Source organism: Myodes glareolus, chromosome 14, assembly GCF_982192425.1.
Source record: "Myodes glareolus chromosome 14, mMyoGla1.1, whole genome shotgun sequence".
Classification (NCBI taxonomy): Eukaryota; Metazoa; Chordata; class Mammalia; order Rodentia; family Cricetidae; genus Myodes; species Myodes glareolus.
Genome location: NC_142039.1, coordinates 67,267,919 through 67,282,859, shown reverse-complemented (window position 1 = coordinate 67,282,859; position 14,941 = coordinate 67,267,919). Strand labels below are relative to the sequence as shown.

The window sequence follows — 14,941 nt, the reverse complement described above, 5'->3', positions numbered from 1 at the left end:
TAGTTGTGCAGCTATACCGTGGAGGACCGGAGAGACAGCTGCAGAGAGTGGCTTCCAGTCAGCCACCTGGGGGCTTTGTGCTCTTTTCCGAAATGCTTAGCAGCTGTTGGATTGACAGCCCGAGTCCTCCAGCATGAAGGTGTACATATGGGCAGACTCTGGTGTGGATCCCTCAGTTCTGAGAGCTAGGGGCAGTTTGCTCCTGACACTTGAGTCCAGAGGTGTTTGGTTGCAGGCGCTCAGGTTGGAAGCTTCTTTCTCTGGGCTTTAGCTGGCAGTGGCTGGCACTGGACCAGTAGTGTGACCCTTGGCTCTTAGCAGGGTTGGCTGCAGCAGTTATTGCAATCTAGTGCTACAGCTCCTATGCCTTGGCTGTTGGGATCTGTGGCTCCTACCAGCAGCTCCTGTCGTAACTCTGAAACCTTCAGTGAATCTAAGACATGGTAGCTCTTGAAACCTTGTGACCGAGGCCTGCAGTCCCTCATCTTTGGCTCTTTGCAACTGTCTCTGGGCTGGGTGTGGTGGCACATACCGTTATCCCAGCGCACACGCAGGAGGCTGAGGCAGACAGAACTCTGAGTTTGAGGCCAGCCTGATCTATCCTGAGTTCCATGTCAGGCAGAACTAAACAGTAATATCTTGTCTCAAAACAACAAAAACCCTTTCTGTACTGTACTATCTTTGGTCTTCTCTGATGATGGCCACTCGATTCTTCAGCGTGTGTGTGTGTGTGTGTGTGTGTGTGTGTGTTGCCTACAAATGGAGGTGCATGTGTAGTTGGTTTTTTTTAACTCTTTGCTCTTAGGGGACCCACCACCCAGCTCCCAAATAAATACACAGAGACTTATTTTTTTGAATACCCAGCCTTATCTTGGCTTGTTTCTTGCCAGCTTTTCTTAAATTATTCCGTGTCTCTTTAACTATGTTTTGCCTCTGGGATTTTTACCTTTATTCTATATATCTTACTTTCCTTCTTACTCTGTGACTGGGCCCTGGTGTCCTCTCCTTCTCCTCCTCTCACTCCTCTCTCTCTCTCTCTCTCTCTCTCTCTCTCTCTCTCTCTCTCTTTCTCTCCCCCCCTCTCTCTCGGTCTCATTTATTCTCTCTACCTACCAACCTCACCTGTTTCGCTCTCCTGCCTAGCTCTTGGCCATTCTGCTCTTTATTAGACCCAATCAGGTGTTTTAGACAGGAAAAGTAGAACAGCTTCACAGAGTTAAACAAATGCAACATAAAAGAATGCGACACATCTTTGCACCATTAAACAAATATTCCACACAAAAGGACTTAACATATCTTAAACTCTGTTCCACAGCAGCATGTATGCATGTCATGCACACAGAGGCCAAAACGTAGCCTGATGTGTTGTTCTTCACTTTCCGCCTTGTTTGAGACAGGGTCTCTGTATTGTTTGCTTCTGTGTACACTGAGCTAGCTGGCCAGTGACTTCTAGGGATCAGCCTGTCTCTGCCTCCCCCTCACTGTAGGAGTGCTGGGATTCCAGCCACACACCGCTGTGTCCAGATAGATGTGGGTTCTGAAAATCTAAATGCAAGTGTTCATCTTTTATACATGGGACCATCTCCCCAGCCCCTTCAGCCACTGTCTTGCTGCTGACTTCTGCTGCTCGCTAGCACCGCCACCGCCACAGCTGTTGCTGTCCCATTGTCTCTTGGTGCTGCCAGCTCAGCCCACTTAACTTACGATAAAAATCTGAAGTAGGCAAAGACCATTGGAAGAAGCCTCTCGTTGGGCCTAAGCCTTTCATTGCGACACCAGAGGACAACACAGGGAAGCGTCTCCTGACGAACTTGAAAAGTGAACCGAACAGTCTGGTTACATGGCCAGGAGCAGTGTGTGGCAAGGGTGTCTGTGCCAACTTTGGCGCAACCCTTCATACAAATAAAAAGATCGTGTTTGCTCCAGCCACAGGCCCTCTGCCGGGCCTTCTGGGAAGGTGTGTCCTCTCTGGTCCAAGTGAGAATATCTGTTGGATAAGATGGAGATAGATCAGACTTGTGTGGTTCTGGAGTGCTACATTCCCACCAAGCTCTATCTGAGTGGTTACTGTTGGAGCATGACTTCAGCCATGGTTGTAGCGATCTTCTGTAACTGCTGGAGTATCCTCAGGGTGTCCAAGGAGTGTCCAGAATGACCTGGCTGACGTGAGGACACCCAAGCTGTTTCTTGGGGCTCGTGGCTCCCTGTTCAGGGCCTCTCACGTGCTTACGCGTGGCAATTTTAATCGCTTACAGACAGCGTTGGAGGTATATTTACAGTAAAATTTTAGGGAAAGCCCAACCCAGAACTCAAAACTCTAGTAGTGTTTAGCAGTACTTAATTGCATATTCAATTATACATAATCCGCTTAACTTTTCTTTCTTAGTTCATCAGGGAGAGAGACCTGGGTCTGGGGTTGAGAAGCCAGCATAACAATGGGCTTGTGTGGGGATGGAGGTGCCACGGCCTGGTTGCTCCCAGGACGTGGTGGGTTCAGAGGGAGGACACTGACTGACGTGCTTGTTAGTTGTGTTGGCCCAATCCGGGAGAGCCAGGTCAGGCTGGCCTCAGATGTCCCAGGTCTGCAGTTCCTCCACGCAGCCCCTGGCATCCTGGTGAGGGTGACCCACGGAGCCCCACACTGATGTAGACGTATTATGTGGCATGCTCTTGAACCAAACAGGATGAGTTAATGCCTGTGAGTGGCGCCGAAATGTGGTTGAGCTTGGTCACGGGCCAGCCGGTTTTCATTTGGCTGCAGCATGCACAGTAAATTCTTCGCTGGCTGGTTCCTTTCTTCTTTTTTTTTTTAGGTTTTGTTTTGTTCTAAGGAAAACACACGATTTTGAAAATAGATACCCACTCTTGCTTTCTATCATAAACAGATTGAGGCGTTGTATTGTGGGGTCTGGGTTGGCTGCAGAGGCCTTCGCTGTTTGTGAGCTAGTGTCTCTGAGACAAGTCAAACTGAGTCCTGCATTTTCAGGGACGTGGGCGGTGCTTGCAGGTGTTGAGAAGCACGTGCTAATTAAAAGCGTTTTTATGTTGTCACTAAGGGCAGAAGGAATATTTGACTCTGTGGATGAGCTATTCTCTGAACATTACTGCCGAGGGGACTGGGTCACCCTTGCATTCAGGTCTGGCCCAGGGTCTTACAGAACCAGGTAAGGGCCATGTGTCTAAGGAATCCAGCATGTCTGTTCCTCTGGAAGGTCTTATCCCCATACTCTAATGGCTAGGGGTAGGAAAAACCTTGAAGATGTGGGTGATTGTTTTTTTTAAAAAAAGTGTTTTCTTTAGGTCAAGAAGGTGGCCCTTGGCTGTGCCTGGTAGGCAGTGGCCGACATAGTGAGGGTGCTGGGCAGGGTTAGTCCCCTCTCCTCAGGTCTCACCCCCAGTCTGTAAGGCAGCCTTTCTCCTTCCTTAGCTTGTCCCATGTCCCGAATCAGCCCGTGGAAGAAAACAATCAGGCCCACATTGTAGAACAGCCCTGCCATTTACAGGGCAGAGAATGGGGACAGGCTTGTCCCACGACCTACAGAGAGAGCTCACCACGGAGCCTTGTCCTTCTGCTGAAGGGTGCCTTGTTGTAACAAGAGTGGGCCCAGCTGCCGGCATCGCGTCCCCTCACCCCGACTCTCAAGATAGACGTCTCAGGCAGGCAGACATCCCACACGAGGGTCCTGAGTGGTCCAGAGGAGTCCTGAGTGCCGATCCTGCAGTCAGGGACACAGTGGCCAGAGCAGGGCTGGGAGCCCAGCTGCAGAAAGGTATGCATGGTTAGTAATGGGGCTTGGAGTTCCCTCTGGCTTTGCAAATGGCTTGGATCTAAGTGGAGTATCCTATCCTGAGAGTGTACCTACCTTCCAGGGGCCCAGATAGCTGGTGCCCGGGAATGGAGGAAAAAGGGTACTTAGGCAGAGGGTGGATGCTTATTCTGAGCATGTGACTGTCCTAAACCTTGAAGGCAGTGGGCATGGCCTGGCTGCAGAGCCAGTCTATCGTTCAATGGTTGCTTGGTGCTACCTAGCCCGGAGCTACCCCTGGGTCCTTCTTGGAAGTAGCTAGTTGTCACCCACATTTGCTGGTGCTGTCTTGGGCCACACTCCTTTTGTTGTTTGAATTTATTTATCTCAGGTTTCTGTCTTTTAGACTCTGTGGGGGAAGGAGTGGTGGCCTAGGGCCACTGGCTTGTTGCCTGTGGGCGTGGCCTTGGCAGGAACTTGCCTGGCCCCAGAGCCCAGGGAAGGAAGCCCTCTATACTAGCTTCAGCAGAGCCCAGACGTGGCTGCTGTGTGGGACAGTGGTACAACCGGAGTGCCCTCCTCTCATGCCACTGGGGTCTGTAAATCAACGGTTTTGATAACCCATGTGTGTGGAAGTCAGAGGACCAGGGTGTGTGTTGACCTAAGGATGGGGACAGGGAGCGGCCAAAACATTACAGGCCAGGACCAAATGGCAGTGCCTGCCCTGGAGTTCCTGGGGCTGAAAGCTTGGAACCAGAGCCCAGAGATTGGGGGCTTCCGGTGGTGTAGTGACTTCGAAAGTCTGTGTAGTCTCCCGTGTTCTCCAGGATCCTGAGACTCTTCCTCCCTCCACAGTCGTTGCTCATCCCCGGGACCGGCCCCTTCTCTACCTGACTCTCTGGTGGCGTTCCTGGGGAGCACGTGCTATGACAGGTATGCTGGGAAGTGCCCTGCAGTGACCCTGGTGAACACAGCTTGCTCAAGCAGCTGACTCAGGCACTATGGACTTCCCCTTGTTAAAATACCAGCCTGTTGCTTCCCGGCAGAAACAGGCTTTACCTGAAACAGCAGCAAACAAGTTGTGCCCACTGTGGGCATCTTCCTGAGGGCTGGCAGCTGCCTGCTAGACGGGATCTCAGCTGTGTCCTCAGCCCTACCTTAGCTAGCCCTCACTTTTCCATCCTCCCTCACTGGCTCCCAGGAATTCCATGTTTGTATGGAAGGACACTCAGGGCCTTAATCAACCAACAACCTCGGTTTCCCTGAATTCCTAAAGAAATCAGGAACCAGACATAGGTAAAGGACAAAGGATTAATTACAGTTTGGCTTAATTGGAGAGAGAAGGAGGCTATAGCCATCTTATAGCTTCTAGAAACCACGAGACAAAGGCCCAGGAGATCTGCAGACTGAGCCGTGAGTGAGCTTAGCGGGGCTTTCCTACAGTGGGGTCCGGGGCAGTTTGCACAGGCTCCTTCCACTGAGCAAACCGCTGCCTGTGTCTCAGCTGGTGGGGCTGCTATTTATATATTCTTTTTACAAGTTGGGCTGCTGACAGACACTTTTGTTTACTTATTTGTCTTGTTAATGAGTTTATAAAGTAACACATTCCCTTATGGCATTGGCATACGATATGTCCTTAGTTTTGGTCGATTTCCCCCCCCCCCCGTCTTATTCTCCCCCTCCCCAATATTCCCCTTTCTGCTTCCAAATGACATTGTCCCATTCCCATTCCCCTCCTCTCCATTCTCCTTGAAGCCTTTCTCCCATCTCAGGGGCCCTTTCTACTTTCCTGGTCTCTCCCCACACCCACTTCAGTTAAATATTTAACAATTAGAAGTTAATTGTTAATTAACTTCTGCATGCGAGAGAAGTACGGAGAGGGGTTTTTGTTTGTTTGTTTGTTTGTTGTTGTTTTTTGCTTGTCTTTAAGTCTGGCCCAGAGAAAAGGGGTAGACATTAATCTCAGTGGTTTCCATTTATGAAAGAAAAGCGTCTCGGTTGTGCGTCTTATGGGATGACAAGTGGAAAATTCCTACCTGTTCTGGGCCCAGCGGAGTTCCTTTCTGAGTCCATTCCTTTGTTGGATGTTGGGTAAAGGTTTTTTCTTCGGAGGTCAACTTCAGCTAGCTTGTGCTGGACTACCAAACATACTAACTTTGCTATTGAAAAGAAACCATCTTTGTGGGGCACAAGTGTCTTTTGCCAGAGCTTCTCAGTTTTGGATTTTAGTGACAGATGTGCTAATCTGGAGATCTGTAGGGGGCTGAATAAATGCCCCTCAAGACATGGCGAGGTGGCCTTGTGGAAGCTATGTTAATCTGGTGTGGGGCCTTGAGGTGGGGAGACTTCCCTTGATAATTCAGATGGCCCAGAATGTAATCATCAGGGTACTGCCTGGGGGGGCTCCCCTGCTTCAGAGGGGAGGGGATCGCATTTTCCAGGCCCTGCTCTGGTACCTGTGAAGTAAAGTAGTAAAAGACAGACCAAGAGGAGACAGGTCAGCTGACTAATATCCCGTGTCTATTGGTGCCTCTCACAAAAGAACTCAGACTCCAAAGAAGCAGACTCGTGCTTCAGAGCCATTTAAATAAATGGTGATAAATCCCAGAGAAGGGATTAGACAAGAGGGTTAGGGTGAGAGTTGTGCCACAGTGACCTAGAAATGCAGTAGAGAAGGATCCGTTTCTACCTGCCTCATTTCCTTCCTTCCGGTGTGTGATAGACAGTATACCTTCACAAATGAAAATTGATGTCATGTCGCTTGGCCCAGCTTTTGTTACTGGAGGAATTAGAGCTTGGGGCCTGGCAGCCCCAACAAGCCAGGCTACCTGTCCTCAGTAAGCCAATTAAAAAATAATTAATGGCAAATAGCAGAAAAGGGAGATTTATTCAGTGTGATCGCATTGGAAAGAGGAGCAAAGCAGTCCAGAGGGAACACCCTCGCCACATATATCAGGACCGTCTTTGGGGTCCTGAGAGGTGTGCATTGCTAAGCAGTCCTGGTCGTGTGTGGTCCCGGCCGTTAGAGAACAGCTGTTGTTTCAACTCTAGTTCCTCTTGCAAGGTGTTCTGACAAGTTGCCTGTATGAACTCTCTTCCTGGGAGATGAATGCCGCTGGCTGGTCCAGGCTTCAGGCATGCCCTTCTCCCAGCATGAGATTCCTGGAGAAATTCCAGTTTCCTGGGGTCCATTTTCTTCAGTAGCCTGATAGCCAAAGGGAGGGGTACGGGGGGGTATCTTTAGAATATCTTCGTTCCTGCCAGGACTGCACAGAGTCCTCACCTGCTTTCACATCTCAGCAGTGCTGGTGACCGAGTCCTAGTTGGCCTGGGACACTGGGATCCCATTTGATGGTTGTGGCAATGGAGGAAAGTCCCTGGTGCGGGCAGCCTACAGAGCTGGGAGAAGCCCAGTGGTACATCCAGGAGCCCAGGCAACCCTGAGATTGGAGCCAGCCCTCTGCATGCCTGCCCTCTAGAACTGTTCTGTGATGTATCTATGTTGTTTCAAAGCAGTGAGTTTGGAGTCTGTTTCAACAGTGGTCCCAGGGAGGCATCCATACCCCCTAAGATGCATGCTCGGGGGAGGAGCATCTTCGCCTTTGAGTGGCAGGTGAGGTCAGTGATGATGGAGCACGCTGAGCAGGGATGCAGGAACTCTGTCAGTGCTGATGTTGGTGTTCAGAGGCCATGAGCGTGCCCACCTGCTGCCACTGCCATTGGCCCAGCAGGAGCTTGCAGTGGCACCGTGGACCACAGGTGCTGCAGTCCTTAGATGGAGGCAGCACAGAGGTGCTGGATAGATGCCAGCTGGTGGAGAATAGGTGAGATTTAAGGACCAGTGAAGGTGGCTTATGTGTCCTTACTCCTGGGAAGGGTCAGCAAGGTGGGGAGTATAGTAGGCATCACCAGGCCTCAGTATCCCCAAAGGGAGTTCTTTCGAGGGATGGGCACAGCAAAATGTGACAGAACCCAGCACTGCTGTGTGTATCAGGAGTCTCAGCTACTCAGAAAGCTAAGGCAGGGGAATCATTTGAACTTAGTAGTTCAGGGCCATCTTGGGCAACAGCAAAACCTTCACCTCCTCTCCATTTCATACTAGACAAAACAAACCAAAAAGTTAGACCATATTGATCAGTGGAGGAAGGGCCACGGAATAGACCCTTCTTTGTTCAGCGTGGCCTCAGCCCCAGGGACCTGCCGGGGTGTGCCCTTAGTGAGTCTACTATATGTTTAGAACTAGACAGGCAGCCACAGGCTCTGGGCCGGCAGAGCAGAGAGAAAGGACAGAGCTAAAAACAATTCCCAGTGCTTCTGTTGGGTGTGCCCAGGAAGCGGAGCCAGCCAGCAAGGTGAACCTGTAGAGGCTTAGAGGCCTGGCTGCCCTTCTGTGTTCTCTGGGTGGCAGTAGTTTCGGGTGCAGGGTGCTTAAGGTGCCATGGACACCCAGCACAGGCAGGAGGAATGTGATTCCCTGCTTCTCTTCACATAGTGTCGTGGCTGCACATGCCGGGCTGGTGAGCATGGATCCTGTGGACGGGACCCAAGCCCTAAGTGGCACCACTACTGCCATTGCTGGCCACTTTGCACTTAAGCACCTATCTCTGTGTCCCCCCAGCCTCTCCAGGCCACTTCTGTGTCTGTTCTCTACCTCCAGGCTGGCTCTGGAAACCTCTCTCTAGTGCTTGGAGAAGGTTTTGTCTTAGCTACTTTTTTATTGCTGTGGAGAGACACTGTGACCAAGGCCAGTGATAAAAGAGCATTTAATGGGACACTTGCAATTACAGAGGGTCAGAGTCTGTGGCTGTCATGGCAGGGAGCATGGCAGCAGGTAGGCAGACATGGCACTGGGACAGTTAGCTGAGAGCTCACGCCTTATCCAAAAGTTCGAGGCTGAGAGAGTAAGCCTGGGCCTCGAGTGGGCTTTTGAAACCTCAGAGCCCACCCCAGTGACACACCTCCTCCAAGGCCATACTTCACAATCCTTCCCACCAGTGCCACCAGTTAGGGATCAAGCATTTAAATATGTGAGCCTATGGGGGCCATTCTCATTCAAACCACCATAGCTTGGCTGCTACTGGGGCTTGGAGCCTCTTTTCAGTTTGCATGCTTGAGGAGACTGAGCACTGTGGCCCACGCACTAATGTGGGCTTTCAGTTCCACATGTGCTCTCTCTCTCTCTCTCTCTCTCTCTCTCTCCCTCTCTCTCCCCCTCCTTCCTTCCCTCCTTCCCCCTCTCTCTCTCCCTCTGTCCTTCCTCCGTCCCCCCACCCCATGTGTGTATGTGTGTGTGTATATGTGTGTGTGTGCATGTGTGTGTGACTGTGGGCTGTGTGCATGCGGGTGCCTATGGAGACTGGAACTTGTTGGCTCCCCTCAGTGCTGCAGTTATAGGCAATTGATTTGCACAACATGGATGCTTGGAACTGGGTCGCCTGCAAGAGGAGCAGGTGCTTTGAGCTACTGAGCCATCTTTTCTAGATGGAGAGTTGGTTTTTAGGTTGATTTCTCCTTCAGGCATGTCTAGATTTCTGACATCATATACAATGTTGTCATATGTAGAATTTGCACCCAAGAACCATATGACCTAGTAAACTAAGTAAAATCACACCATGCTTTAAGTGAAATTACAAGTTTTTTTGTTTGTTTTGAAACAGGGTCTCAGCCTTAGCTGGTCTAGAAATCACTTTATAGATGAGGCGGATCTTGAACTCAGAGAGATTTGCCTGTCTCTGCCTCTCAAGCACTAGGGAGCTTATGGATTTTTATTGAACTCCATCTCCTGTGGCTCAGGAGAGGAATCAAACCACAACCAGTGGTCTATTTCAGTAACCTCACCGCAGCCCAGGCACCTTTGGAGGTCAGCTCTAATAGACGCTAAACTGGGCCCAGGTTACAGCTGGTGCCGGTAGTCTCACTGTGGCTCTGGCTCAGAGTGTGGGGGTGGCAGGGAGAGGGTGGACCACAGAGCACAGCTGTGAAGACCACAGAGGCACAGGCCTGAGGTGATAAGTACCTGAGAGGTAACCCTGAGTGTGCACCAGGCTTTGGTGTTTTGAGGATGCAGATCTCAGTGTGGATGAGGCTTTAGATGTCAGGAACGCCTGGTGGCGATACCAAGGCAAGATGCGTTGGAAGAGAGGATGCCGAGGTGGGAACAGCTGTGGTTGAAAGCAGTGCATGTGCTACTATGGCTAATACGGACTGAAGACCCCAGCCACGTACGTAGAAGACCCGGAAGAGTTCAAAGAGGATGTCTACAATGCCTCTAGAATCCCACTGAACCGAATGCAGGTAGTTCCGTTTGTGTGCAGGTGACAACTTCCAGGTCAGCCTAGGTGCTGCCTATGTGAGACCCACGTGCACCTCAAAAGCCGGAGCTGCTGCCCCTCCAGGTGTGGGTCCGGGTGGAGTTGCCTGGCCCAGCCTCCAGACGCCATCCTTGGGACTGTGATTTTAGTGAGTAGCCCTGACTTACGTGTTTTGCATGCAGTACTGTATTGTGTTTGTGCTTGCTGAGAACCGCTGACACGCCTGGCTTGCGCTGCCTGTGTTGTACACCCTGCTGTTATTATTTACTTAACCCTTCCTAATGGGTGAGCATATGTTAGGAGGATAATTTTGTTCAGAAACCACCTTGGAGATAAATATCTCCAAGCTGGCATCCCCTTGAGCCTGTGGGATGGCATAGCCAAGGACGTAAACGTGACAGAACTGTCAGGTCCCAGCTCACTGCCCTCATCTGAGGCCCTCTGCACAGGGGACTGTAGAGCTGGGTCCAGAGGGTTTGCAGACCCTCTGCTTGTTGGTGGAGGTAAGATGAGGCTGGGTGTGTCTAATGGGTGCGTTGGGTAGAGCTGGACAGGCCTTGCTGATTGGGGCAATGTTGCTAAGAACTTCCTCTCCTTGTGAAATTTTGTGATACATTCACTCCCTGTGCTGAAATCCCCTGCCCATGACTGAATTGTTCCCTGAACACTGTGTTTACCCCCTGTCCCCTCCCCAAAGGTTGTCTGACTCACAGCTTGTGATTTTCTCACCTTTTGTTGTGGACATCAGTTCTATTTCACCTCGAGACAGATAAATCCACCATGATCGAGCTACTTATGGAACATTCGGTGTCTGTGTGGATCTTGCACCCCCCCACACACACAGCCTTTATCTTCTTGGGGTTGCTAATGTGAATACAGGTACACACTACAAGTAGTGTAAGGAATAAGGACAAGTGTGTGCACTTCCAGCCCAGACCCAATGGTTTTTGCATGTGTATTTGTATGAGTGCATGTTCACATATGTGTGGGCACTCTTACATAAGCAAGTACGGTGTGCAAGTATAGAAGCCTGAGGCCCGTGCCCCGAGTCTACTCATGTTGGACCACCACATGTGGTTTTTTCACGTGTGCTCTATGGATTGAACTGAAGTCCTCAGGTTTACTTTACCCACCCAGCTGTCTCCCTGAGCCCCGACTTTCTGTGCCTCTAAATGCATGGATGCCTGGCAGCCCTGGAACAAGGGCAGCCCCTGGTGGCTTCAAGAGTAGAGCCTCTCCCCCTTGCACAGCTGCCTCTGCTCTGCATCTGGGACCCTAAGGTCACTGCCACCTGCATTCTTCTGCCTGCGGACACACGGGGAAGATGGAATGGACCTGGTGGATGCATGTGAAGGGTCTTCCTTTCACTAGGGGATCTCTTCACATTCATTGGCGTGGAAAGGCCTGGAATGTTCTGGGTCTGCGGAGTGGGCAGTGAGCTTAGTTAAGGACAAATTATTGTCTTGAGGCAGGGATAAGGCTCCAGGACCACCTGTTGTTTGTATATGCAGCCTAGCTTATCTTGGTGAAAGAATGTTCTGGAATTGGCTTTTCTAAGAAGCTTCTGGGATTTCTAAGGTTTGATGCTCCAGTCTTAACGTGAGGCAGTTCTGCATATCCACCGAGTATTCTTTTCCCTGTACTTAGGGATGAGTCCATTTCCTTCCTGTGCCCCCAAAGAGATGCAGCTATGTTGGTGGAAGATGATGGTACATTGGTGTCTGGTGCCAGTGACTCACTGGCTTTTTCATACTCCCTGTGAGTGACCCACCGGGCTTCACAATCTGATTCATCTAGGAACTGGCACAGCACAGAACAGGAGACCTGCTCTGACATCCCTGGCCTGTTGCTGTTGTAAGGCTCACCAGATCAGAGACACTTAGGGCCAGGGTCTCAAATTCACCCCAGAGTTCCAGGCCCTGGTGCCCTATATAGGGATCTAGGCTGCCGGGAGCCGAGGGGCTCTCGTTAGAGGAACAGTGAGGTTGCTCGGGTTCTCCTTTTCCTACTCGGAGTGTGCAGAACGATTTCTGATTTCTGGGTCTAATGATAGTGAGTCCCTTCTGGGCCCTGCTAGCTGCCTCAGGGACACCGTGAGTGCAGTTCTGATGAGTCCGTCTTTCTTTCTGGATCAGTTTCTACCCCAGTGCTGGTGATTCCTGACAGCCACTGTTCTTAACGGAAGTCAAAAAGAAATAGCTCCTGTGAGTGGCTTGAGAGAATGCGTAGTATGAGTTTAAGGATCATTTGTAATCTATGGATCACATCGAATCAACCTCTGGAGTGTTCGTGTGTGTGTGTGTGTGTGTGTGTGTGTGTGTGTGTGTGTGTGTGTGGACTATGCTAATGCACCAGAGCACATGTGTCAAAAGACTTGACTGAGGCACCCTTCCTTGCTCAGTCTTCTGCTAGCCTTTTACATCTTGCCTGAGGGCCATTTGGTATTTAGAGACTAGAGAATCAGGCTATAAACATGGCGACAGTTGCACCATAACTGTCTTGGGAGCACGGGGAACCCTGGCACCCTCAGCTTGAGAAAAGCACAGCAAGACTTCGCAACACTTGCCTCTTCCTGTCACAGGCATGCGGTGTGTAAAGTTGTTGTCTTGTCTCACAAGATGTCCACAGTGACCACATGCTGAGCGTCAATAAAAACGTTGGCAGCTTTGGTTCCACTGTGGTTAAGAAGCAGGGACATTCAGCTGGGCGTAGTGGCACAAGCCTTAAATCTAACATTAGAGAGGCAGAGGCAGGTGGATCTCTGAGTTTGAGGTTAGCCTGGTCTACAGAGTGAGTTCCAAGACAGCCAGGGCTATACAGAGAAAGCCTATCTCAAAAAAGAAAAACAAATTAAAAAAAAAAAAAAAAGGTGAAGAAGAAGCAAAGGTATGCTGTTCTGAGGCTCAGCAGGAAGGAAGACAACTTGTGTTTAGGAGTTTGAGGCCAGGTCTGATGACACAGTAAAAACTATCTTAAAAAAAAAAAAAAAAAAAAAAACAAAAGTTAACAGAACCTTAAGATGTGGTGAAATTGCTGAGGTATGGTTTGGGATCTCCAGGGGGAGGTAGTATGACAGTTGGCAGTTAGGCTGGAAACCCTGATCAGGCAAACTAGGGGAGCTTGAACGTGCTGGCGGGGGGGGGGGCTATAAAGAGCAGGCAGCCCCTCCCATGGGTGTGCCACATCCCTAGAAAGGAGTCAGGAGATAACTGCCCACTGACCTAGGCCTCCCTGTCTTGCGAATCTTGATTATGACCCTTTTAATATGGCCTGATCTTTTGTTGTGTGTTTCCGAGGAATTGCTGGAGATGAAAGCAGTTTGCTAGGGTAGCATTTAGTGGCTGGGGACTTAGAAGACAAATCCCAGTTGGCCGTCTCATGCCGTGTGCTCATCCATCACCTCTGCATGGAATGGGGCTGAGAGCGACAGGGACCAGGGGGAGCCCCACAGTCCACAGCCCTGGACAAGGCCAGGGGTCTGGGGATCCTGCTACATACCGCGTCTCATTGCGCTCCCCGCCAATCTGTGCTTGCCACTGAGACTGGTGGGGGTTCTGGAGTTCAAGATACGCCATCCAGGCCTGTGGTCATTGCAGGGCATAGTGCTTCAAAACCCTTGTTGTATATGGGAAAGAGGACTGAGGCAGGGTCTCCTGTAGCCCAGGTTGGCCTTGAACTTGCTATGTCGCTGAGGATATCCTTGTCTGCTTGCCTTTGCCTCCACAGCTAGGATTATAGCCAGGCACCCACCACCAAACCCGGTTTTGAACGGTGCTGGGTGTCACACCTTAGACTTCACACGTGCCAGGCAAGCATTCCACCACCTGAGCTGAGTTCAACCTCTGCCCAGACTCTTAAAATGCTTCTGGTACACTTAAAGCAGATGCAGCTGCACTCTGCTCTTTTTGTGTGTGGCTGGGCCATCTCAGGGAGGCCTTTGTGACAGGCTGCATGCCACCGGTAACAAGACTGCTACCCAGTTAACACTCAGCAGCTCCATCTTCAGTGGGTGCCATGCTCAGAATGAAGCCCCTCACAGAGATCAACCTCAGATCCTCAGACCTCCAGGTGAGGCAGTGACCGTCCGCGGCAGCTGCTGTTTGGGTCACCACTGTTTGTCAGCTTGTCTTCTGAAGGGAAAAACAGACCCAGAGAGCCCCAGCAACTTCCTTAAGGCCAGCTTGAAGGAGCCAGACTTTGGTAGTTTCGACTTTAGGGCCTGTTGATCCAATTACTTCTGCTGGGAATGTGGGGCCACCCTAGCTTCTGTCCTAGAGGCGAGAGAAAGGCAGGTTTCTCTGGCTTCTGAAAATGGGAAGTCTTTCTCTCCTCGTCCTTCATCCTGCAAGCCGCCAGTAGGTGCTGTGTTGAGGAGGCTAAGGTGCCATCGTATACCCATGCAGGGGGAGTCCATGGCTGGCTGACTGGAGTGAGAGAACTAATTATATCTTGTGTGGTTTGTGTTGAGGAAGCAGAAGAAAACGGTCTGAGTAAACGGTGAACACGCTGGAGGCCTGGCGTCTGAGCTGCTGCTGCTGCAGCCAGAAGCAGGCGTGACTTGAATTTGGGGTCTGGTTGGGGTCAGAGACTGGATAGGGACTTGGGAACCTTGGTGGGCAGGAAATGGGCACAAACAGTGAGTCCATCTATCAGAGGCCATGTATTAGAGGGACACAGAAACCTCTAGGGACAAAGGGTCAATGCTGCCATCCCTGCCCTGCAACAGAGGTGATGAGCTCTGATCAGGCTGTATGGAGCAGCCCTGGCTGTTCCCTCATTCACAAAATGACAAGGTTCCTCCATTCATGAAGTGGCAAATATATAGAAAGCCTTCCCTAAGGGACTTTTTCGTCATTCTAGGCCTTCACGTTGCTCTCTAAGCCT

General features: G+C 50.7%; 1 protein-coding gene across 7 annotated transcripts in view; it reads left to right on the top strand.

Moving 5' to 3' along the window:
• Positions 1 to 14,941, top strand: part of Sema4d (semaphorin 4D) — a 103,774-nt gene that overhangs the window by 37,591 nt on the left and 51,242 nt on the right. Inside the window, exon 1 of one of the 7 annotated variants that reach the window (XM_085699515.2) lies at positions 4,661 to 4,679. The exons of the other annotated variants lie outside the window; for them this stretch is intronic. The gene's annotated coding sequence lies outside the window, so the exon portion shown is untranslated. Of the gene's footprint in view, positions 1 to 4,660; positions 4,680 to 14,941 lie in introns of those variants that run through there. 7 annotated transcript variants of the gene reach the window in all.